This window comes from Phocoena phocoena, chromosome 6, assembly GCF_963924675.1.
Source record: "Phocoena phocoena chromosome 6, mPhoPho1.1, whole genome shotgun sequence".
Classification (NCBI taxonomy): Eukaryota; Metazoa; Chordata; class Mammalia; order Artiodactyla; family Phocoenidae; genus Phocoena; species Phocoena phocoena.
Genome location: NC_089224.1, coordinates 77,940,687 through 77,967,658, shown reverse-complemented (window position 1 = coordinate 77,967,658; position 26,972 = coordinate 77,940,687). Strand labels below are relative to the sequence as shown.

General features: G+C 41.1%; 1 pseudogene; it reads left to right on the top strand.

Annotated features, from left to right (window-relative positions):
- LOC136125077 (ras and EF-hand domain-containing protein-like) overlaps positions 1–22,101 on the top strand; it is a 50,250-nt pseudogene extending 28,149 nt beyond the window's left edge.
- Positions 22,102–26,972: the final 4,871 nt, after the last annotated feature.

Here is a 26,972-nt window from a genome sequence, read left to right as displayed (position 1 = left end):
TAAACTGATCTTACTGATGGCCTTTTTGCCATTATGTTCAAAATCATGGCTGGGTGTATGTTCCCTCCCCTCCTTCACAACAGAATATATGAATAATACCTCTCAGAACAAGGAAAAAGTAGTGTCATGGTTTCTCAAATTTGCATAATATTCAGAAAAAGGACTTGAAAATATGCAAATTATCATTTATTTTTCTTCATCTAAAGAGTTCTTATTTTGATAACCAGAACCGTTAGAACAGATTGACTACCCTCTTCACAAGGGGTGTCTTTTTTTTTTAACATCTTTATGGAGTATAATTGCTTTACAATGGTGTGTTAGTTTCTGCTTTATAACAAAGTGAATCAGCTATACATATACATATACCCCCATAGCTCCTCCCTCTTGCGTCTCCCTCCCACCCTCCCTAACCCACCCCTCTAGGTGGTCACAAAGCACCAAGCTGATCTCTCTGTGCTATGCCGCTGCTTCCCACTAGCTATCTATTTTACATTTGGTGGTGTATATATGTCCATGCCAATTTCTTCATCCCAGCTTACCCTTCCCACTCTCCATGTCCTCAAGTCCATTTTCTACGTCTGCGTCTTTATTCCTGTCCTGCCCCTAGGTTCTTCAGAACCATTTTTTTTCTTTTTTAGATACCATATATATGTGTTACCATATGGTATTTGTTTTTCCTTTTTCTGACTTACTTCACTCTGTATGACAGACCCTGGGTCCATCCGCCTCACTACAAATAACTCAATTTCGTTTCTTTTTATGGCTGGGTAATATTCCATCGTATATATGGGCCACATCTTCTTTATCCATTCATCTGTCGATGACACTTAGGTTACTTCCATATCCTGGCTATTGTAAATAGAGCTGCAATGAACATTGTGGTATGTGACTCTTTTTCAATTATGGATTTCTCAGGGTATATGCCCAGTAGTGGAATTGTTGGGTCATATGGTAGTTCTACTTTTAGTTTTTTAAGGAACCTCCATACAGTTCTCCATAGTGGCTTTATCAATTTACATTCCCACCAACAGTGCAAGAGGATTCCCTTTTCTCCACACCCTCTCTAGCATTTATTGTCTCTAGATTTTTTGATGATGGCCATTCTCACCAGTATGAGGTGATACCTCGTTGTAGTTCTGATCTGTATTTCTCTAATGATTAGTGATGTTGAGCATCCTTTCATGTGTTTATTGGCAATCTGTATATCTTCTTTAGAGATATGTCTAGTTCTTCTGCCCATTTTTGGATTGGGCTGTTTGTTTTTGTCATATTGAGCTGCATGAGTTCCTTGTAAATGTTGGAGATTAATCCTTTGTCAGTTGCTTCATTTGCAAATATTTTCTCCCATTCTGTGCGTTGTCTTTTTGTCTTGTTTATGGTTTCCTTTGCTGTGCAAAAGCTTTGAAGTTTCATTAGGTCCCATTTGTTTATTGTTGTTTTTATTTCCATTTCTCTAAGAGGTGGGTCAAAAAGGATCTTTCTGTGATTTATGTCATCGAGTGTTCTGCCTTGTTTTTCTCTAAGAGTTTGATAGTTTCTGGCCTTACATTTAGGTCTTTAATCCATTTTGAGTTTATTTTATTGTATGGTGTTAGGGAGTGTTCTAGTTTCATTCTTTTACATGTAGCTGTCCAGTTTTCCCAGCACTACTTATTGGAGAGGCTGTCTTTTCTCCATTGTATATTCTTGCCTCCTTTATAAAAATAAGGCGACCATATGTGTGTGGGTTTCTCTCTGGCTTTCTGCCCTGTTCCATTGATCTGTATTTCTGTTTTTGTGCCAGTACCATACTGTCTTGATTACTGTAGCTTTGTAGTATAGTCTGAAGTCCAGGAGCAGGATTCCTCCAGCTCTGTTTTTCTTTCTCAAGATTTCTTTGGCTATTTGGGGTCTTTTGTGTTTCCATACAGATTGTGAAATTTTTTCTAGTTCTGTGAAATATGCCATTAGTAGTTTGATAGAGATTGCATTGCATCTGTAGGTGGCTTTGGGTGGTATAGTCATTTTCACAATGTTGAGTCTTCCAATCCAAGAGTATGGTATATCTCTCCATCTGTTTGTATCATCTTTAATTTCTTTCATAAGTGTCTTACAGTTTTCTGCATACAGGTCTTTTGTCTCCTTATGTAGGTTTATTCCTAGGTATTTTATTCTTTTTGTTGCAGTGGTAAATGGGAGTGTTCCTTAATTTCTCTTTCAGATTTTTCATCATTAGTGTATAGGAATGCCAGAGATTTCTGTGCATTAATTTTGTATCCTGCTACTTTACCAAATTCATTGATTAGCTCTAGTAGTTTTCTGGTATAGCATCTTTAGGATTCTCTATGTGTTGTATCATGCAAACTGTGACAGCTTTACTTCTTCTTGTCTGATCTGGATTCCTTTTATTTCTTTTTCTTCTCTGATTGCTGTGGCTATAGCTTCCAAAACTATGTTGAATAATAGTGGTGCGAGTAGACAACCTTGTCTTATTCCCGATCTTAGAGGAAATGGTTTCAGTTTTTCACCACTGAGAATGATATTGGCTGTGGGTTTGTCATATATGGCCTTTATTATGCTGAGGTAAGTTCTCTCTATGCCTACTTTCTGGAGAGTTTTTATCATAAATGGGTGTTGAATTTTGTCAAAAGCTTTTTCTGCATCTATTGAGACGATCATATGGTTTTTCTCCTTCAATTTGTTAACATGGTTTATCACATTGATTGATTTGCATATATTGAAGAATCCTTGCATTCCTGGGGTAAACCCCACGTGTTCATGGTGTATGATCCTTTTATTGTGCTGTTGGATTCTGTTTGCTAGTATTTTGTTGAGGATTTTGCATCTGTGTTCATCAGTGATATTGGCCTGTAGTTTTCTTTCTTTGTGACATCTTTGTCTGGTTTTGGTATCAGGGTGATGGTGGCCTCAAAGAATGAGTTTGGGAGTGTTGCTCCCTCTGCTATATTTTGGAAGAGTTTGAGAAGGATAGGTGTTAGCTCTTCTCTAAATGTTTGATAGACTTCACCTGTGAAGCCATCTGGTCCTGGGCTTTTGTTTGTTGGAAGATTTTTAATCACAGTTTCAATTTCGGTGCTTGTGATTTGTCTGTTCTTATTTTCTATTTCTTCCTGTTTCAGTGTCAGAAGGTTGTGCTTTTCTAAGAATTTTTCCATTTCTTCCAGGTTTTCCATTTTATTGGCATAAAGTTGCTTGTAGTAATCTCTCATGATCCTTTGTATTTCTGCAGTGTGACTTGTTACTTTTCCTTTTCTATTTTTTTTGAATTTTATTTAATTTACTTTTTTATAAAAGGGGTTCTTATTAGGTATCCATTTTTTAAATATTAGTGTATATATGTCGATCCCAATCTCCCAATTCATCATTTATGATTTCTTTCCTTCTGATAACTTTGGGGAATTTTTTTTCTTCTTTCTCTAATTGCTTTAGGTGTAAGGTTAGGTTGTTTGTTTGAGCTGTTTCTTGTTTCCTGAGGTAAGATTGTATCACTGTAAACTTCCCTTTAGAACTGCTGTTGCTGCATCCCATAGTTTTTGGGTCATTGTGTTTACATTGTCATTTGTTTCTAGGTATTTTTTGATTTCCTCTTGAATTCTTCAGTGATCTCTTGGTTATTTAGTAATGTATTGTTTAGCCTCCATCTGTTTGTATTTTTTACAGATTTTCCCCTGTAATTGATATCTAGTTTCATAGTGTTGTGGTCAGAAGAGATACTTGATACAATTTCAATTTTCTTAAATTTACCAAGGCTTGATTTGTGACCCAAGACATGATCTATCCTGGAGCGTGTTCTATGAGCACTTGAGAAGAAAGTGTATTCTGTTGTTTTTGGATGGAATGTCCTATAAATATCAATTAAGTCCATCTTGTTTAATGTGTCATTTAAAGCTTGTGTTTCATTATTTATTTTCATTTTGGATGATCTGTCCATGGGTGAAAGTGGGGTGTTAAAGTCCCCTACTATGATTGTGTTACTGTCGATTTCCTCTTTTATGGCTGTTAGTATTTGCCTTATGTATTGAGGTGCTCCTATGTTGGGTGCATAAATATTTACAATTGTTATATCTTCTTCTTTGATTGATCCCTTGATCATTATGTAATGTCCTTCTCTGTCTCTTGTAATAGTCTTTATTTTAAAGTCTATTTGTCTGATATGAGAATTGCTACTCCAGCTTTCTTTTGATTTGCATGGAATATCTTTTTCCATCTTGTCACTTTCAGTCTGTATGTGTCCCTAGGTCTGAAGTGGGTCTCTTGTAGACAGCATATATATGGGTCTTGTTTTTGTATCCATTCAGCAAGCCTGTGTCTTTTGGTTGGAGCATTTAATCCATTTACATTTAAGGTAGTTATTGATATGTATGTTCCTTTTACCATTTTATTAATTGATTTGGGTTTGTTATTGTAGGTCTTTTCCTTCTCTTATGTTTCCTGCCTAGAAGTTGCTTTAGTACTTGTTGTAAAGCTGGTTTGGTGGTGCTGAATTCTCTTAGTCTTTGCTTGTCTGGAAAGTTTTTAATTTCTCTGTCGAATTTGAATGAGATCCTTGCTGGGTATAGCAATCTTGGTTGTAGGTTTTTCTCTTTCATCACTTTAAATATTTCCTGCCACTTCCTTCTGGCTTGCAGAATTTCTGCTGAAAGATCGGCTGTTAACCTTATGGGGATTTCCTTGTATATTATTTGTTGCTTTTCCCTTGCTGCTTTTAGTATTTATTTGTGTGTATTTAATTTTTGATAGTTTGATTGATATGTGTCTTGGAGTGTTTCTCCTTGGATTTATCCTGTATGGAACTCTCTGTGCTTCCTCGACTTGATTGACTATTTCCTTTCCCGTATTAGGGAAGTTTTCAAGTATAACCTCTTCAAATATTTTCTCATTCCCTTTCTTTTTCTCTTGTTCTTCTGGGACCCCTATAATTCGAATGTTGGTGCATTTAATGTTGTTGCAGAGGTCTCTGAGACTATCCTGAATTCTTTTCATTCTTTTTTCTTCTTTCTGCTCTCTGGTAGTTATTTCCACTATTGTATCTTCCAGGTCACTTATCCATTCTTCTGCCTCAGTTATTCTGCTATTGATTCCTTCTAGAGAGTTTTTAATTTATTTATTGTGTTGTTCATCATTGTTTGTTTGCTCTTTAGTTCTCCTAGGTCTTTGTTAGATGTTTCTTGTTTTTTTTCCATTCTATTTCTGAGATTTTGGGTCATCTTTACTGTCAGTACTCCGAATTCTTTTGCAGGTAGACTGCCTATTTCCTCTTCATTTTTTTGGTCTGGTGGTTGTTTACCTTGCTCCGTCATCTGCTGTGTGTTTCTCTATCTTCTCATTTTGCTTAACTTACTGTGTTTGGGGTCACCTTTTCGCAGGCTGCAGGTTTGCAGTTCCCGTTGTTTTTGTTGTCTGCCCCCAGTGGCTAAGGTTGTTTCAGTGGGTTGTGTAGGCCTCCTTGTGGAGGAGACTAGTGTCTGTGTTCTGGTGGATGAGGCTGGATCTTGTCTTTTTGGTGGGCAGGACCGCATCCGGTGTTGTGTTTTGGGGTGTCTGTGACCTTATTATGATTTTATGGAGCCTCTCTGCTAATGGGTGGGGTTGTGTTTCTGTCTTGCTAGTTGTTTGGCATAAGGTTTCCAGCACTGGAGCTTGCTGGTCTTTGAGTGGACCTGGGTCTTAGCTTTGAGTTGGAGATCTCTGGGAGACCTTTTGCCGTTTGATGTTACGTGGAGTCAGGAGGTCCCTGTTGGACCAATGTCCTGAACTCGGCTGTCCCACCTCAGAGGCACAGCCCTGACACCCGGCCGGAGCGCCAAGACCCTGTCAGCCGCACGGCTCGGTCAGCCATCCTGTCACAGAGTTGCCTGAAGGCCGGGCATCCTGTCGGGGGCTCCTCTCCTTGGGTCCCGGAGACACCTGAGGGGTGGCCTCCTGTCAGGGGCTTCAAGGTCAGTTGCAGTCGCCTGAGGTCCAGGCTCGGGTGTGAATCATGTGGGGCGTTGGGCGCTAGCCTTCTCTGCTCCTGTGCGCAGCATCGGGGGGTTCGGCTGGCGTCTGAGCAGGTTATGGCTTCCACCCAGCTTTACATCTGGGCCCCATGTTTACAACTGGGGGGGTTTACATCTGAGGGTTTACTTCTGGAACCCAGTTTTACATCTGGGCCCGGTTTACCACTTGGGGGGTTTACACAGTGGGTGTCTTTGTAAATTTGTGGTTCTCTGTTATACCCTTCAAGATAACAAATTTGAAAGTTCACTTCAGTTTGATTCATAAAAATACCACAATATTTGGTTCGGTTGCTAGAGAGCGTACCCTATATACATACACAGAGTATACCTGCATATATACATATATACATAGACATTTATGTACATGCACACACACAGATATAACTGAGTCCATCTAATTACATGGGCAAATAGAACATAGATTTTCCTTTTGTCTATAGATCAAATCCTTCCCCAAGCCAGCCAACCTGCAGATGTGCATCTGTGCACATGTCTGTGGTCTGACTTAAAATTAGTTTGTGAAGGTTACTCCTCTTGAAGGCCAGATTCATTTCTCTCTACCTCGCTGAACTTTGGCTTACTGGCCCTTGTCTCATCCAAATAAGGCTCGAAAGTAAAAACCGATGGAATTATTTACATCATGTTCTCCATGTCCTCTTATATTTTTTTCAGAAGTTGATTTTCAATTGAAAACTCTCGTCGTAGATGGAGAGCTAACAGCCCTGCAGCACTGGGATACGGCTGGGCAGGAGAGGCAAGTGCTTTCCATAATGCTTTGAATTCTGCTGAGGTTTGCACAGACAAGCCATTTAAAAAATATGTGTGGTTGACATGGCCCTATTTAAGGTCCTGTAAAGTGCTGCACCTGGTTTAGAGTTAGGACATGTGGGTGGAGGTGTGCTCTTCCTCCGGTGAGCACCCCGTACCCTGTGTGTGTGCCCTGTGGTGTTGCACATGGGTAGTTCTTCTCCCACCCACGCGCAGTATTCCCTACCCACCACCCCCAAAATAATTTTTCTCTGATGTGCCTCTTCTTCCATCCTTCTCTGTACCTCCACATGGGATCTGGTAGCTTGCTGCTGAGGCTGAAATTTTTAGAACTTATGCTCTCAAGCTATGCTCTGAGGCTTGTAGACATTCTTGGGATTGTCTGGTGGAGAAAATGATTTGCTTTTCTCAATCAGCAGCCCAGATTCTTATGTTGTTACCATTCACCAAGTCATTCTAGGCCTCGGGGATGGCTATTTCACAGTAATAGGCTGCTATTAGATTCTTCTCAATTGGGGGTTATTTTAGAAGATGAGAAGAAAGTGAGCATCAAAGAGTTGGAAGAATGAGGCAGCCCCAAACTGACTGACTGATTAGAACTGTTACTTATCTGCTTTTCTCTCTTCCAGATTCAGAAGTATTGCTTAAGTCTTACTTCAGAAGAGCAGATGGTGTTTTGCTGCTGTATGATGTTACATGTGAGAAAAGCTTTCTCAACGTACGAGAATGGGAAGGTATGGTTGAGGTAAGAAGTGAAAACAGAGAAACAAAAAAGTTACACAGGAGAGTCACAGGCTGTCTTGGAAAATGTACTTTCTCTTCTTTGTCAAAACGAACTTGATTAGAAGCCACTGATCCAGGCCATCAGGAAGAACTGGATGTGAGATGCGGGGTTCCCAGTGGCATCTGGCAGTACTGGTCTCTTCCTTAGTAGCTGGGCAAGTTCCCACTGAGCCAAGGACACTACTAAAGTGAGCTTCTGGGGAAAAAAGATAACTTCTGTGTTTTCTTATAGATAAAATCAGAACCCCATGGGCAGTGCATGAAAATTCAGGCAGCCCAAGAAGGAGCAGCAGCTCTCACAAACAAGGGGGTGATGGGGCTGGGTGTGTAGTGTGATTGGGGGTATAATAGGGCCTCCATGTATGCTAGAGGCATAGGTGAGATACCACCTGGGTGTGAGCTTGTGCCAGGTCCAAATTCTATAGCATAGAGAACTGTGTTCTCGACCTTATTCTTTCTGGTAGTGATTTGGGTGATTTACACATCTCAAAGTACCACTGAAATAACCAGTTGGTATTTTAAACATGTGTGGTAACTGTCTGTGCTTTGTTTTGCTCCAGTAAGATGGTGTCTTTCATCTGAGGAGCTTTCATATCCTTTGGTTTCATGGTAAATACTTTTTAAAGTAGAAAATGATTTTGACCACAGGCAGTGTGTTACCAACAGTCATTAATAACCGTGACACTACAGTTCAAGCCATGGTTTAGCATGCTCTCCCGGAGAAAAACAAAACAAAACTGGTGGCTAATACAATTTTTCGAGTAAGTCTATTATCTATAATTTTTAACAGGCTTTAAGTGCAGTGGTGGCTGAACAGAGAACTGATTGCTGTCTGATCTCAGGTTAGCTTCTAGATTCTTCAGTTGGGCCTATTTCATACCCTGTAAATCACCAGAATGAGTGTTTTCTTTCTAACTAGAGAAGTGATTTAAGAAATGACTGGTTGAAATTGCAATAAGACTTAGACAATGATAAATAAACATGCATTTTGTTCAACTGAAATATCATGACTTAAAATTATTATAAACACAATGAAAGTGTGTTGACATTTATATAGTATTTTATTTCACAAAATTTCCCACATGTTATATTCATCTGTGTAACATATCTGAGCAAGGAAGTAAGAAATGTAATGTTATTCTCACTTTTTATGAGAAACCTAAGGCATAGAAAGCGTATGACACTGGTTTTTGGTTGTTTAGGGGTTAGGCGTAGAAGGGGAAATGGGGCCTCCTGACTCAACGTCGGTTGCTCCTTTGATTAAGCACCAGAGGGTGCAGCAAATTAAGAAAAAAATCTTTTGATGTCAAGAAAGGATCTCCAAGGTAGTTAGTGCATAGAGGAGAGGCATCTACTCAAGGGAACAGATGACCTCCCTGGGATCGACCAGTGAGTTCGGAGAATCCGGTGAGAATGGATAATCCCAGCTCACTCATACCTACAGATATTTAAGATCTGTAGCAAAACAGTTTATTGTTGGAACTGTTGGATTTGGTCTTCATTTTAAGACTTTGGATTATATTCAAGAAAAGGAGGCACAAAAGGCAGGGTCGGCCATAGGGTTGAAATAGCCCTTAGTGACCAGCTGTGGCCTGTGCCAGGGGCCCCATGGCCATAATTTGCTAAATAAGCACCTACATATGATAAGTGACCTTTTTAGCTATTCGTATTACCTTTCATATGGTCTAAAAAGGAAGAAAACTGTATTCAATACGAATTCTTGAATTTGTTATGTAGAAAAAATTAGATGCCACTTGGCATTTGACTTTTCACTTATCACAGTGAACCTTTGCCATGGCTACCTTTTCTAATTTGAGGAAATTGTATTGGGATGCTTTATATGACCACCATAAATATGGGTAGAAACTAATGGTGAGATCGTTGGGATAAGCCAGAGGGTTGAGAAGCAGTAGAATGTCAGTGGTGAATGGACCCTCGGAACTAATAATGAATACACTTCGACTGAAAATCACTGGGTTACAAAATCTTATAATAAAACGAAGACCATTTACTTACCTGTCATAAATAATTTATTGTTTGAATATTTACAATATTCAAACAATATTGATCTCTTTTACATATTCAAAAAGATTTCTGAAATACCTGCTTTGTGTGTGTACTGGGCTCATGCTTGCCATATATCCATTAATAAAACACAGAGCCCTACCCTTAAGGAGCTTGTGCTCCAGTGGGGGAGGCGTAACACACAACAAACTTAAATAAAATAAGTAGAACGATAGAAAGTGATAAATGTTATGAAACCAAAAAGAGGGCTGGATAACGGGCCTTATGGTGAGGCAGGGGGGCTGCAGGTAGTGTGGTCAGGGTAGCCACACCAGAAGGTGATATTTGAGTCAGGACTTGAAGGAGGTGCCAGTATGTTCCTGTATGACTTTGGGAAGTCATTTAGACGCTCAGACCCTTGGCTTACTTAAGCGAATATATATATATATATATATATATTTTTTTTTTTTTTAAGTAGTCCTTTTTTTTTTAATTTTTAAAATTTATTTATTTATTTATGGCTGCATTGGGTCTTCGTTTCTGTGCGAGGGCTTTCTCTAGTTGCGATGAGCGGGGGCCACTCCCCATCGCGGTGCGCGGGCCTCTCACTATCGCGGCCTCTCGTTGCGGAGCACAGGCTCCAGACGTGCAGGCTCAGTAGTTATGGTTCACAGGCCCAGTTGCTCCGCGGCATGTGGGATCCTCCCAGACCAGGGCTCGAACCCGTGTCCCCTGCATCGGCAGGCAGATTCTCAACCACTGCGTCACCAGGGAAGCCCTTAAGCGAGTATTTGATTCATGGCTTCCACGTGATGCCCCCTCAGATCCTGAGCAGTTCCCCACTGAACGCAATTACTTAACACCTTAATGGGTGGGGTGTCCAGTTTTAGGGAAGGCCTTTCATTTCCTTCTCCCCTTCGCTTTTACTTCACTCTGGTATGTTCAGTTGGAGGAAAATGGTCTGAAGAGAAAGGAAGTCGAATACAGTTTCCTTGTTCCTGAGGCTCAATTCTTGATGCTGTATCAGGTGTGGCACCGAAGTGGATGAGCACCTGGATGTCTTTAGGCACCGCAAAGGGTCATTCCCCACGTCTCAGTCAGGGCTGCTGTCTCTCTTGTTCAGGATCCAGAGCAAGGGTTGTCTGCTTGTCCTCCCTTCTCATCCTGCCTGCTGAAGGGGATGTGCCCTTGCTGATCCCTTCATTTTAGACAGGGAAGGTGAGGCAGAACCAGGAACAGACTTGCCTGACTTCACGCAGCCAGGGAGCAGCCACGTGGTGGGATTGGTGGGGTCTCAAGCTTAACCCTGCCTCTCAGCGCTTCCGCTGCGCTCGCCAGCTCCCCTCTGAGTGTCGGGGCTGTGTGACAGCGTGCTGTGCTGATTTGGGGGCATTAATCTTAAGAGTCTGTTACGTTGAGTGATCGCTCAGTGACTCCTCGCAAGAAAAATGTTGATCTTTAGGGCCTTTGTATTTTGCTTTTGCTATAAACCAGAGAGCAGTGAGTGTGGAACTTTCAGACTCCATTTTTTTTTTGTGTGTGTGCGGGCCTCTCACTGTTGTGGCCTCTCGCGTTGCGGAGCACGGGCTCCGGACGCGCAGGCTCAGTGGCCATGGCTCACGGGCCCAGCCGCTCCGCGACATGTGGGATCTTCCCGGACTGGGGCACGAACCCGTGTCCCCTTCATCGGCAGGCGGACTCTCAACCACTGCGCCACCAGGCAAGCCCCAGACTCCATTTTTGTCCCATTGTAGCTGAGGGAATTCTTGTGTGTTTTATACCTGAGGTAATGAAGTTGATTTGTAATCACCACTGTTTGGAGTGAAAGTTGTGGAAAATTATGTGGGCACTACAGCCGAGTAGTGTTTTGTGGTCACGCCTCTTGAGTTTTATTGGTTTGTATAGTGGCAAGCGTGATGGAATCAGTTTGGACCACCCTGGCCTTGGTCCTTACAAGGTCTTATTTAACCTCTCTGAATTTCAGTTTTCTCACCTGGCAATGGGAGAAAGTTTGGCTCCTTTTAGAGATAGTTTGAGGTTTGAAGATATTGTGTATACATCACGTGGCACATAAGGGGCATTTGGAAATGGTAGCTGTTGTCGTCATCATCCTCATAACTTGTCCAATGTGTGACGTGTGCACAGTTTTTTCCTTTTCTTCGTGGTAGGCTGCAGCCCATGAGAGCATTCCTATCGTGTTGGTAGGAAACAAGGCTGATCTTCATGACGCTGCTAAAGCAGAGGGACAAAAACATGTCCCAGGGTACCTTGGAGAAAAACTGGCCATGGTAAGAGTGAGAGTGGGTCCAAGCTGGAAGGGGTCTTGCACTTTTGTCAACCTTAGCTGAAGAGGTTGTTTGACGGACCTCCGCTCAGTTTGGTGGGTCTTCTGTCCTTATACAGGCAGAACTCCCAGTGCCCCCGCCCCCATGCCTGTCTGCCCCATAACTGTTAGTAACTGCACCAAGAATTAAATCCCTTAGAGAGGTAAAAGCATCACATGATCGTTTTCCCCCACTGAGTGTCAGTGACAAAGAGGAGGCAAAATTATCCCGTCTTCCTCCTCACTCTTCCCCAGCTCCTGGAACCCTTCTCTAGTCCTGGAATTTGGGTAAAAGGAAAAGAATGGGTGTCCTACTTTGAAAACATGGGTTTGGTTCCAGAGGGTCCCTGTGCCAAGGGGCAGAAGGTTGGGCTGTGTGTCACCTGGGTGAAGGGGTGAAGGGAATTGGAAGACTTGTTCTTTTCTGTAAGGTTTGTATTCAGTTGGAATAGTGTAAAATTATTTTTGGTTATGCATTTGTATAGTGGTTGGACCCTGTTTCTGTCCAGATTGTTATTGTGGGTAATGTTTATTCTCTCGTTATTATCATTGTATCAGAAGGCTGCATGGCCCTCTTGTGCCTTGTCTTACCCAAACAAGGAACCAGATGCTCCTTGGGTTAAATAAGAGGTTCTTACCCTAACAGTCTGACCTGATGTTGCTATCATTGCTGTCTGTCATCAGTACCATGAAAGGACTGCTCTGTAGCATATACATGTTAACTTTAAAAAGAAGTTTCAAGCTCACTATTTTTAAAAAATATTATTTATTTATTTATTTGGCTGCATCGCGTGTTCATCGTGGCACACTGGATCTTTAGTTGCGGCATGCAGGATCTTTTAGTTGTGGCATGCGGGGTCTTTAGTTGCGACTTGCAAACTCTTAGTTGTGGCATGTGGGATCTAGTTCCCTGACCAGGGATTGAACCTGGACCCCCTGCATTGGGAGCTCGGAGTCTTAGCCACTGGACCACCAGGGAAGTCCCAACCTCACTATTTTAAGTTGGAATTATTACTTGTTTTAAATTTTAGAACTTTGAACCAAATATGATAAACATCAAAACTAGGCAATGAAATACAGAAGAGATTGATTCAACACATATTTAACTGTATCCACCATGTGAAAAGCACTTCATTGTGAGCTGAGCAAAGGGTAGAGAACAAAGCAGACTGTCCTTGCCCTCACGTAGTTTACTGTCTGGGGCAGATAGATATTAAACTCATGTAATCCACGTGTCCCTCTAGAGATTTCAGAATTCCTGGCTGCAGGCCAGTTTTATTCCCTCTTCACGATTTCTCAGATTTCCCGAGGTTTGCTTCCTTATTATGCATCTCTTGACCTCCACCCTCCTGCGTCCTCAAAGGCAGTCTCTATTTCACCCCATAACATCCTGGCTGTGCCAGGTAGCAGCACTGTGTCAGGTAGCAGCACTACCCATTTCTACTACAAATACATTCATTTTTTTTTTTAAGCTTTTCTGTGGATTTGGGGGCTCACGGGTAAAGGTTTCACAGTAGTCTTTGCCTGTTGTTCGGTTCTTCCCTTTCTCTCTGCTCCGGAGCACCCATCACATCCTGCCCGTATCCCACACAGGGCTGTGTCGCCCACACCCAGCCCCACAGCACACAGAGTTCTCCTTTCCTAAGGGAAATTGTCTCCAGCTTGTTAGACAAAGACACACAAAAATAACTTGGTCAATTACAGCTGTGGCAAGTGCTATACTGGGAAAATACATATGTCAAGAGGTTTTATAATAGGAAAACCTAATACCGACTTTTCAGAGTTAGAAAACACTTAACTTCAAGGGAGGATTACCTAAAAATCTAGAAGGTAGGTAAAAGTCAGCCTGGTGAAGGGGGTTAGTGGGGTAGGGGATGACTTAGTAGTGGGAACAGTAGATGCATATGTCCTGAGGTGGGAGGGAATTTGGAGCGTTGGGGAAATAGAGGGACAGCCAGGGTAACTTGAGCGTTGTGAGTGAGGGAGAGTGGTGACAGGTAAAACTGGGGGGTTGGCTGGGGCCACATACAAGCTAAGCCTTGTTGCCAGGTAAGCATTTCAGTATTACTTGAGAGGGATGGGGGAAAGCATTAAAGGGTTTGAAGAAGGAGAGTGGTATGATCGATGATTATATGCATAACCACTGGGGGGTTGAAAAATAGAGGACTAGAAAATGTCCATAGGTTTTAGTGACAGAGAGGCTATTGAATCTTGATAGGAAAAGATGATAGGGTGAAGGGGAATGTGTGTTAGCTTCTGGCCAAAAGGAGACATACTTTATTTATTTATTTTTTATACAGCAGGTTCTTATTTATCCATTTTATACATATTAATGTATATATGTCAATCCCAACCTCCCAATTCATGACATACTTTAGATGGACATTTAATTCCTGAGTGGTTACCTTAAGCTATCATTTTTCTCTCTCTCAAATTATTTGATAGAGAACACTTGGTAGCACATGTGACTCTTGGAAATAAAAACCTTAAAACATGAAATTTTGTATTACGGGTTTTTTTTGGGGGGGGATGCAAAATAAAAATCCTCTGACTAGGAGTTGTTCCTGGAATAACTAGGCTCAAACCTGTTTTTTTTTTAAAGTATTGAAACTTTGAATTCAATTTCTTAGCTGTTAGTTTTAGCATACTCAAAAGGGGAGTATTTTTATTTTATTTTATTGGTTTTAAAAGCTAACATTCCAGGAAACCTAATTAAAGCCTTCATTTAATGGTGTATTTATATTTTTTACAGACCTATGGGGCGTTATTTTGTAAAACAAATGCCAAAGATGGTTCGAATATAGTGGAAGCTGTTCTCCATCTCTCCTGGTAAAGTTTTGCCTTACATTTCGAAAACTGGATGCAGGATTGAATTTTCACTTAGCTGTTGTGTGTGCCAGATTTCTTGACCATAACATGAATCTACATTGGAAAACACTGTCTTGTCTTTCAGTAGTGGTTGGAGAAACAAACATGGTTTTTATAAAAACTGGTAATGATGCTTGTTCACTGTGAACTTTGGCAAAATACCTTTACTGACAAACAAAGGAGATGTATCCGAGGTGTTGTTGATGTTTCTGCAAAATGTCACCACAAAGCTAATAGTTGACAGGTATGAGTCACTTCCAGGAACCAGGTTTTAAACACAGGAGACTATTATGAATATAGCTGTCTATTATGACATTTTCCAAGGTAAAGGGGAAAAAAACCTCAACAAAGCAAATTGTATATCATGCCAGTTGGAAGCACTTTGTTTAAATTATTACCCAGGTAATTATTTAGCTAAGTCAATGGTGTTAACAATAAATAATATTGTGAGATGTGGATTAGAATGAAAATTGCATCACTGAAGACCTTGGATTTAACTGTACTTTGATCGTTGCAGCATTCTTAGGAAATAAGAATGTTTTCTGTTAGATTTATTTCTTCTGCCTAGTTTTCTGCCACAAATGAAAAGATGATTCTTTGCTGGTCTAAAGGGATTAAATATCCAAAAAAAAAAAAAAAAAAAATAGAGAAAAAAAAACGTGTATCAACAAAATCCAGGCCAATGATACTTTAATTGCTGCCAAAGCAAAAACATAACTTTAGGCGTGTAGTTCTTTTCCTGATCATTTGTGAGATTCTGGTTTTATAAGAATCTTAACTTTAGTACAATAAGGGACTCGGTGCTACCTTAGCTTCAGGCAGGGGGTGCTGCATTGCTGTCCTGGATGAGCAGGAAAGGATGCTGCAGGTCAGGCCCTCCGCATGGCTGCTGGCTTCTGCCCAGCTCGTTGGAGGAGTGTAGTGTCAGGAGGCTCAAAGTCTGATCTTAAATCTACCCCGAACAGCTGAAGAGCCTTGACTAAGTCCCTGTCTTCCTTTAGGCATTTCTAATCTGTACAACGAGGGCGTTGAAGAAAATGATTCCTAAGGCCCTTGTAGTCCTGACAGTCTATGATTCTATATGTAACAGCCTGGACTCGACTGAATAACATAATCACTGTTTAACACTGAATTGTCTTGTGGGGTCACATTACAGTTAAATGACTCCAGAGTGCCACCGTCACACCCAGATTGCAGAATCGATTCTCTTTTTATAATCAATTCTCTATGTTACAAGGATAGGAGAGCTGGAGGCCGCTTGTGCTCTTCCCGTGTGCTCCCGCCAGAGAGTTGGCTCAGCCCGGCACCACCCTGTTTACAGGGTAGCTTCCACTCAGGTTTGTGTTTCTTTGGGAACACAAAACACCTGTGTGCAGAAGCGTTCGATAACAAGGTCACTTCTTGTGAACCACTTATCAAGGAGTTTTTAAAATGGTTGTTATTGTATTGTGGCCTGGCTTGAGTCCTCTGAGTTCTGTTAACAATGTGTTAAATATGAAAATTAGAAATAAACAAACATGTAAAGACTTAAATTTGCTTTATACTGTGCCATCAGATTTGCTTGTCAAAATACCCAAGTCTTAAGTGAAAACGGCATAGTTTCCACAGGTAAAACTACCATTTAAAAAAGTGTTACACACCATACACAAAAATAAACTCCAAATGGATTAAAGACCTAAATGTAAGGCCAGACACTATCAAACTCTTAGAGGAAAACATAGGCAGAACACTCTATGACATAAATCACAGCAAGGTCCTTTTTGACCCACCTCCTAGAGAAATGGAAATAAAAACAAAAATAAACAAATGGGACCTAATGAAACTTAAAAGCTTTTGCACAGCAAAGGAAACCATAAACAAGACGAAAAGACAACCCTCAGAATGGGAGAAAATATTTGCAAATGAAGCAACTGACAAAGGATTAATCTCAAAAATATACAAGCAACTCATGCAGCTCAATATCAAAAAAACAAACAACCCAATCCAAAAATGGGCAGAAGACCTAAATAGATATTTCTCCAAAGAAGATATACAGATTGCCAACAAACACATGAAAGAATGCTCAACATCATTAATCATTAGAGAAATGCAAATCAAAACCACAATGAAGTATCACCTCACACCAGTCAGAATGGCCATCATCAAAAAAATCTACAAGCAATTAATGCTGGAGGCGGTGTGGAGAAAAGGGAACTCTCTCGTGCTGTTGGTGGGAATGTAAATTGATACAGCCACTATGGAGAACTGTATGGAGGTTCCTTAAAAAACTAAAAGTAGAACTACCATATGACCCAGCAATCCCACTACTGGGCATATACCCTGAGAAAACCATAATTCAAAAAGAGACATGTACCACAGTGTTCACTGCAGCAGTATTTACAATAGCCAGGACATGGAAGCAACCTAAATGTCCATTGACAGATGAATGGATGAAGATGATGTGGCACATATATACAATGGAATATTACTCAGCCATTAAAAAAGAAAGAAATTGAGTTATTTGTAGTGAGGTGGATGGACCTAGAGTCTGTCATACAGAGTGAAGTAAGAAAGAGAAAAACAAATACCGTATGCTAACACGAATATATGGAATCTAAAAAAATGGTACTGCTGAACCTAGTGGCAGGGCAGGAATAAAGTTGCAGACGTAGAGAATGGACTTGAGGACACAGGGAGAGGGAAGGGTAAGCTGGGACAAAGTGAGAGAGTGGCATGGACATATATACACTACCAAATGTAAAATGGATAGCTAGTGGGAAGCAGCCTCATAGCACAGGGAGATCAGCTTGGTGCTTTGTGACCACCTAGAGGGGTGGGATAAGGAGGGTGGGAGGGAGGCTCAAGAGGGAGGGGATATGGGAATATATGTATACGTACAGCTGATTCACTTTGTCGTACAGCAGAAACTAACACAACGTTGTAAAGCAATTATACTCCAATAAAGATGTGGAAAAAAAATAAAGTGTTACAGCCTTTAGAATGTTATATATAATGCAAAACATGTAAGTTCTTGATTTAGATTTCATAAGATATTTCCCGGCATGGTCCCTTTCATTCCATGTCATGTCATAAAACTTGAACTAGAAGAGGTTATGGATTTGCACTGTCTGAAACAAAATTTGTTTTCGAAGGGAGGCCATAAATGTTTGGTTAACAACCTGAACTCCTCTGCTTTTTCTTGGAAAACCTCTCAATCCCAGGAAAAGTTTCTCCTAGAAATGCAATTTCCCTGTAGGGCTGATAGGAAATTCATCCCAACCATTGTCTATTGGTAAATACATTTGCCGTCACTAGAGCCACAGGCTTTAAACATTCAAGTTCAACAGGCATTAAATCGATCAATGGCCTGAAATTTGAGAAAAACACAAAAAGTTCAGGCTGATGTATCAGCGCCATTGCTGAGCCCGCTGGGTGTAAACCTGTCCATAAGATTGAGTCATTCAAAATGCAGTTGTGAAGCACATGGTAGTTTTTGGTGAGGTAATTTAATTTTCCCAGCCTTAAACCTGTTTGAGTTGTATGAAATTGTATCTTCCTGACTTCCTTAAAGTGGGATGTGCCTGCATTTTTGGTAGATTAAAGAAACTGAAGTCCAGGTGAACAATATGGGTACCTGTTTTTTTTCCCTTAATATTTGCTTTCAGGTTCAATAATATCTGCATAATTATGAGTGCTCAGCATCAAAGCCGTGTAGGGATATCAGGGTATGTAAGAAAGGCCATACAATTTAATATTAGAGGAAAAAAAGAAAACAAAATATATGACCAGGGAGCCATATGATATGTAGCTAATAGAGGCTGTTGGACCTCCCAGAAGGGAGCGATGTGAGTTGTCTTGTGAGGATGCTGTGAGTACTATACCCATTGTACAGATAAGAAAATTGGGAATTAGAATGCTTAATCAGCTTGCTCAAAGTGACACAGCTACTAAGAGTAAAATTGGGACTTTTCACTACTCTGAATCTCTGGCTTGCCTTTTGAATGCTGGTAATCTCAGGATTCTGTTCTGCACTCTCTTCCTCTTTCCTTTCTCTCTCTGCCTAATGTCTTCCACCCCCATGGTTTCTAGAACTATGTCTAGCTGATGACTTCCAATTTCTGTATTTTTAATCCTCATCTTTTAAAAAAATTCCATGACCATATTCCCATCCACTAACAAATGGGAATTCCATAGGCATGACTGCCCCAACATGTCCAAATTCTAATGTGTTAATTTTTCTTTAAAATTGTTCCTCATTCTACATATCCTATCTCAGGAAACTACCAACCAGAATCAGTCCTGACTCCTTCCTCTCTTTCTCCATCACCTACCTCTAGTGGGTTCTGGGGCCCTATTGATTAGGTGACCTCTCTGTAATCTTTCTTGAATCTGTCCGTATTCTCTCTCTCTCTCTCTCTCTCTCTTGTTTTGCTTCAGGCCTCAGAATTTCCTACTCCAGGTAGTGCAGGAGGCACCTCAGTTTCTGCCTCAGAGTTTCTCCAGCATCAGTTCATCCCCCACCCTGTAAACAGGGTAATCTTTATAAATAAACATCCAATTAAGACTTTCTTTCTTGCTGTAGGTAGGTGTCCTACCTACAGCATAGAGTCCAAGCTCCTTAACAAGTGGCTAATAGTCTCTCAGAGCCCAGCCTCACCTACCTTTGTTTGCATCTCTTATCTTGCTTCCCAAATGAAAGATCATCTATCCACACAGCAAACATTGCTTCCAGTTGTGGCCAAGTTCTTTCATGCCTGTTCGCCTCATGCATGCTGTTTCCTGCACCTGGGATCTCCCTTCCTCATTACATGAAGGTGAATTCCTATCCCATCAAGAGGTCGCTCCACTGTCAAAGTCTCCCTGAAGCTCAGTCTCCACAAAGCTGCCTTCCCCTCACCCCAGCACAACTGTGGTGCACCTTTTGTGTTCCTGCAAACGCTGTGCTTGTGTGTTAGCAGCTCTCTTGGGACCTGGTAACAATTTATTTGGAAGACATCTGTCTCTCTCTCAAAGGTCACTAGTTGAGGATCCCAGAGCTTGGCATAAATCAGACATTTATTGAATAACCAAATGGTCGAGATTTGGCATTTGGAAGTTGTACTAGTTTTCTATCGTCACTGTAACGAATTCCCACTAGCCTTGTGGTTTAAGCAATAAAAATGTATTATCTTACAGCTCTGCAGGTTAGAAGTCTGAACTGAGTCTTATAGGGTTTATGGATTGAACTGTGTATCTTCCTTCTTTTCATGAGTCTCTGATTCCTTATCTGTGAAGTAAGGACAGTGATGCTCACCTGTCACCTGTGAGAATCTTGTGCGAGCGGGTGTGAGTGTTATTTGTATTAAATAAGGAATATGTGAAGACACGTAACATAGCATTTATTAACTGGCCTTCAGCAAGAACTAGTTTCCCTTTTGTTTCCTACTCACAGTGCAGTGGTTTACAAAGGTTAGCAGGTATCAGCTCCTTCTGGGGCTGTGCTGACTGGTTTGGTGGCCACTAGCTGCCTGAAGTATGGCTGATCCAAGCTGAGATGTGCTGGATATATTAAATAAATACTGGGTTTTGAAGACAGTATAAACATTGTAAAATACCTCATTAATATTTTTATTGGTTACATGCTGAAATGATAGTATTTTTGCAATACTGAGTTAAATAAAATATATTAATAAAATTTCACTTGTCCTTTTACATTTTTTAATGTGGCTGCTAAAATTTTTAAATTACATATATGGATTACATTACATTCTATTCCTGTTGAACAGCGTCGCCGTGCTGGGAATATGCCAGTTCCCAGGATCTACTGCTCTGTAAGAAACCACCCAAAATGTAATTGCCTAGACCAGCACCACTTTTTATTTTCTGAAATTACCAGAATTGACTGGATCTCACTTGGAGAGTCCTCAGCTTCTCTCCCTTGGGTGTCTCATGTGTTCGCAGTCAGATGGACACCGGCTGTGGCGCGTCTGCATGTCTGCGGCCAGGATGCTCCTCCCTGTGGATCTCAGCCCCCGGGACCTCTCTTACCTCTCTCCAGCGAAGAACCCTGGGCTACTTACATTGCAGCTCAGAGCGGCCAGGCCTGATTAATGCCTGGCTTAGAAATCTCAGCACACCATTTCCTCGCCATTCTACTGGTCTGAGCAGTCACAGAGGCGGTGCTGACCAGGGGGCAGCCGCACAAGCTTCACCACCACAGGGAGGCAGAATTCTTTGGGACCACCTTGGGGACGAGCTGTCACACTCTCCTCACCCACAGAGACTGCCATTCAGCTTATCTAAGGGTGTATTTCCCAAGCATCCCCAGGGATAGGAGACTTCCTAGGGGGCTTTCATAAGATCATGGAGGTCTTAGGTCCAGTGCTGCCTCTAGAAGTTAATTCTAAAAGAAATTTAGGAAGAGGCAAAAGGCAGACTTCTTTTTTCCTGGATTTTAACCATCTGTTGTTAACTCCATGATCGTGTATAACTACAGAATGGTTATAAAGTCATCATTGCTTTTGTGCATTAGCTGGGGACGGGAGCCAGGTTCCAGAATTCTAAGGCGTGAGCTGTGTGTGTGGCAGACTATAAGCCATATGAAACCACAGGAGAGAGCAAGAGGAGTCTGTGCGTGTGAGTGTGTGCACACGTGTGTATGCACCTGGGCATGTGTGTCTGTGCACATGTGTGTATGCACCTGGGTATGTGTGTGTGTTCATGCATGAGTGTGTGACCTGGTGCTTAGAACGCAGGTGCTGGAGCCCAACTGCTGTGCCACTTCTCCAGCTGTGTGACCGAAGGGAAATTTCTTAACTTCTTTTTTTGTCTTCGTTTCCTCACATATAAAATGGGGCACAGGGCTTCCCTGGGGGCGCAGTGGTTAAGAATCCGCCTGCCAATGCAGGGGACATGGGTTCGAGCCCTGGTCCGGGAAGATCCCACGTGCCGCGGAGCAACAAAGCCTGTGCTCCGCAGCAAGAGAAGCCACGGCAATGAGAAGCCTGCGCACCGCAAACGAAGAGTGCCCCCGCTCGCCGCAACGAAGACCCAACACAGCCAAAAATCATTAAAAAAAAATTTTTTTTAAATAAAATGGGGAACAATGAAATCACATAGTTGTTGTGAGAATTAAATAAGTCAACAGCTACAAAGCATTTAGAACACTGTCTGGATGGTGCATAGCAAGTGCTCAGTAGTGCCGTTTTATTTCTATAGAGCTGTTTACGGTTCAGTTTTATACCTCAGTAATCTCCTTTCTCTCTCTGTCTATATGTCTCTCTTTCTCTCTCCAGGGAAGTAAAGAAAAGAACTGGTGAGGATGACAGCAAATCCATTTCCAGTCTGAGTGGGACCAGTTCCAAAAAGTCAGCCCAGATGAATTGTTGCAATGGTTAAATCCCAAACATTCTTGGCCCATGAGGCCTTCATTTCCAGAGTACTGAATGTATGTGACTTGTTTGCTTCTTACATAGCATAGTGGTGCATCCTACGGACACTGTCGTGTGGAGAGTTACAGTGTGTGGAATCTGAGAGATGCTCTGGGGTCCCTCCAGAACCTCAGCTCTTGTTTGCTATGTTTCAATGAATGATTTGGGCCCCCTGGTTAAATGTACCTGTCTTGTCCTCACAAAGTCTTACCAGATAACATATAGGTTTTTAAAGTGGTAAAAAAAAAATCACATGCTCAGATCAAAACTATAGAAGAAATTCACTGACATAATTAGATTCATATGGTGGCTGATTTTGTAGATAACCTATAACATTTACTTCCAATATTCAATACTAGAAAACTAGGAAAAGGGGGGTTGCCATCCTAGCTGTGCTGTAAACTAGCCTTGTAGTCTTGGACGTGTCACCAGCCCACGTTAGATCCGCTTCCTTGTCTGTAAACAAGCAGCTTTGCCTTTCAGGCCTTGGCCCTCTCAGCATGGTAGGTCTTTAAGCAGTGGGAAGGAGAGCGAGATGGCCCACAGTTAATAAGGACTCGGGTCATTCGTGCTTTTTAAATATTGGAGTATTGATTCTTCTCACTTCATATACAAGAACAGAATTTAATTGAGGAAAAAAATGGTAATGTTTTAAGCTCCAGTGGAGACAGAAATATCTATTTTTTTATGTATAAAAAAAAACATTTTTGCAACAGAAATAGTTTGTATATAGAAGAGAGTATTTTATAATCTCAGAATACTTATAAAGCCCATGGTTTGAATTAAGTGTTAAAAGTTCTAATGAAGGGCTTCCCTGGTGGCATAGTGGTTAAGAATCTGCCTGCCAATGCAGGGGACACGGGTTCAAGCCCTGGTCCGGGAAGATCCCACATGCCGCGGATCAACTAAGCCCGTGCACCACGACTACTGAGCCTGCACTCTAGAGTCCGCGAGCCACAACTACTGAGCCCGTGCACCACAACTACTTAAGTCCCACGTCTAGAACCCGTGCTCCGCAACAAGGGAAGCCACCTCAATGAGAAGCCCGCGCACCACAACGAAGAGTAGCCCCCGCTCGCCGCAACTAGAGAAAGCCCACATGCAGCAACGAAGACCCAACACAGCCAAAAATAAATGAATAAATAAATTTTAAAAATTCTAATGAAAACGTATAAAGCCACGCGCTACTGAAAATACAAAGTACAGGAAAGTTGTCACGTTTCACTTAAAAAAAAAAAAAACAGCAAGTGACTGCCAGGGGCTGGTGAAGGGAGGAACAGGGAGTGAGTTCTAATGGGTGTGTAGTTTCTTTGGGGGATGATGAGAATGTTGTGGAATTGTGAGAATGTTGCACAACTTTGTGAATATACTAAAACCCACTAAATTGTGTATTTTAAATGGTGAAGTTTTTGGTATGTGAATTATATCTCATTAAAAAAGCACACTAGTACTTAAAACGATTTACCATTTTGCCAAGTGAAAATACCCATGCTCGAACCTCCCTGTGATTTAAAAGCATAATCTCCAGTATAACTCAAATCTCCTAACTCTCTGGTTGCCAGCATTCAGTTTCTTAAATAATGAACGGTGAAAGAAACGTTACGTGTAGTTTTGGAAAATCATCTCTTTTGAAGCGGATTGTGGTTAGGGGAGAGGTAAGTCAGAGTCCTTTGTCTGAGGAGACTAGTGAGTTACTCTCACCCACAGCCTGGTGGGTCTTGCCCTCCTAGAAGCTGTGCTGCCACCCAGATTCCCCAGTGAAATGTCTCCAACAGCTAAACACCTGACCCCAGGGTGGGTCAGTGAGGCCTGGTTTTTTAGGTTTGGCTTTTGAATTTCAGTGGCCTTCGCCAAGTTATTCCCAACCAGAGACTTGAACTTACCTTGTGATAGGGCTAGGCCCCAAGTAGCTTGCTGAAAAAACTGAAATAATAGCTCTTATTTATTGTACTACATCATCTAAAAACATCCCTTTTTGTTGAATTAAAATAATTCCATGTAGCAGTTTTTCTCCTGTTTATGATGTTTATGATCAGACCTTAAATTCCCCAAGCTCTATTGTTATTATTTTTAATGCATATTGACCAGATATGTTACACACATAGATTATAAATAGCCACAATGTTGTTTAGCTTTTCAAGGTGTGCCTTCTCTCTACCTACTAGATCTATTTTTTTTTTTTTTAACTGGAAAGTTGGTTGTGTCTTCAGCAACTTTACTGTGGATTCCTGTTTCCTGTTTTTTGGTCCCAGAAAAAAAAGTTTACATTTTTGACCGAAAGGAATGCCTTGCTGGTGGGGAATGTCAAACTGAACCGGGGAGGGAGTGGTGGTTATTTTTGTGCCATGGTCAGATGAAAGTTCTGCCACCACTGTTTGCCTAGGTGGCATCTACAGAGCCCAGGTTAGAATGGACCCGACACCTATGTGTTGACTTATGGTACTCATGTTTAGGTGTTTGGTGCAATTGCTCAAAACTGTGTTAGTATACATGTTATTGTGTTGTCTTTATTTTCCCCCAAAGTGTCTATATTTGTCTTACAATCTATATATAAGAATGTACCTTTGATATAGAAATATCATCTTGATCTTTGCTTCTGGGTTGTACAGCTGGTACACCCAAATTGATTAGATTACATAGGTGCCTGTGGTACACAAAGCCATCATCTGTAGCTCTTTGAACCTGGATAAATATTTTTGCGACAAAGTCCAAATTAGAAACTTAAAGCTCCAGTTAGCAATCTTATTTAAAGAAAAGCTACTTACGTCTCTTTCCATTGCCTTGCTAGGAAATCGAGATTATTATCAACATTTGATTTCGTGAAGGTGTTCTCAAATTTAAAGAATATTTTTGGTAAGAAAAAGGTATCTAATTTTTTTTAACAGATATAATTTGATACATTTGCGTAGTTCTGTGCAAGTAACTCATCTTGGCTCAGTTTTTCCTTTGAGAGCTTTTAAAATCAGTTATGCTACACTCTTTTTTATGTATCCTGACACACTGGATAATATTTTAGTTTCATCATGGAAAAGAAAGTTGGATATGGAGACATCTTTCACTGCTAACTTTAGCCTCATGCATTTTCATAATTTATTTTTTCTACTTGCTGCTTTATATGACATATGTGACGTTTGATTATTTAATACTAAATGTGATTTGCATAAAGCCAAACTGTACAGTCCTCTTGCTGAAGATAAAATCAAGGTTAAAGATAAAGATTTATTTTCATATTTGTACAATGAATGGCTTCAGAGTGATGGTCTTTGTGGGCTTTTATAGTATATGTGTGTAAGAAATTTCATATGTATATATTAAGTAGGCCTCTGAGTATTGAATAATGATTTTATGATTTTGATTTACATGGTTTACATTTTCATAGTATCAGCTTTATTTTGCTTATACTGTTTATTCTCTTCAAACCATTAATAATTATCCCATAAAGTATAATTTTTATAGCAATACAAATGTCTAAGGAGCTACAGATATTTTCTGCATTGTAAATTCAATGAAGCACGCTTTCTTTGGCTTTCTGGATGTTCTCTTCAGCTTTGCTGCAGGCATCCCTGAAGTAGTTTTAGTTCTAGGATGTGTCTACATGAAACTGTGCAGTTGGCAGCTGGCTGGGGGGAGAAAAGAATGAACACATGGTGTGCAGTCTGTGGCACAGCCTTGTCATCTCGGCCAGTTGACCAGCTTGGGGTGTCATGGCCAGGAATAGTGAGGCTTTCATAGGATGCGCTCTGGCTAGCCTTATGACCTCAGGGATTAGTTCCTTTCTCTGACCCGCCCCCCACCCCACCTGATCTACACTTACTGCTAATACATGCCCCTTGAGGCTCCAAGCAAGGGGAGCCTGGTACTAAAACCATAGATGCTGTTTTATATGCTGGCAAGCTAAATCTCACAGAAGAAAAAGATGTATGTGGCCAATAGTTCAAGACCATCAAGTGTGCTGAAGTTTAAGAATAAAATGTGGCCTTTGCAGGAATGTGTTGTAATCCATCTCCTGTCTTATAACTGCAGCTCTGAAACTAGCCTGATTTAATCATCCCTCTTATAGCTATGAACATGGGCTGAGGAAGTAAGGAAGGTACAAAGATTGAGGAAAATTGGGTTAAGAATCAGAAATATTGAATGTTTTCTGGGATGAGACAGTGTATCATTTTTCTTCTATCTAAAACTCCATTGAAACTAGAGTCAAATGGATATTTCTTTTAAAGGTACAAACCCACAAAGACAGAAGACAATAGCAACAAAATTATGAAACTGGAGAGCAGATGAAAAATTTGGAAATGAGTAAACAACCTAAGAAAGCTGAATCCTAAGCCAGTAGTGGGGGAAAGCTGAGAGGAATCTAGATTTACACTGAAGATTTTCCAGAAGGCTCAGGAATTGGTGGAAGCAGGTACCTCTGGAACTGGGGGTAGAAGGGGAGGTGGGGGAAAAGCATTTTGAGAACAGCTCTATCCTTAAGTATTGTTCTCCCATGCTCTGCCACTATTACTCTGACCAAAGTCTGGAGATGTATTTTCTGGAGTGAAAGAGAGGGATGCTAGATTGGGAGCTATGCTGGGCACAGTTGAGTATACTGGTACTATTCAAAAAGCAGGGAAATTAAGTAACAACATCTGAGTGCTCAGTGCTAAAAGCTAATAATACCCACTTGGCTTTCAGGATACTGTTGCCTTTATCTTCCAGAGATTGAAAGACCTTTCCCTGGAGTACTGACCAGCTAAGAGGTAAGACCTCTCCCCAAGAAATGCACCCTGCCCACATCACCCTACAGTAAAGTTGGTAAGTTGCTCCCATCACTCAGAGCTTTCAATCAGGATTTTAGCT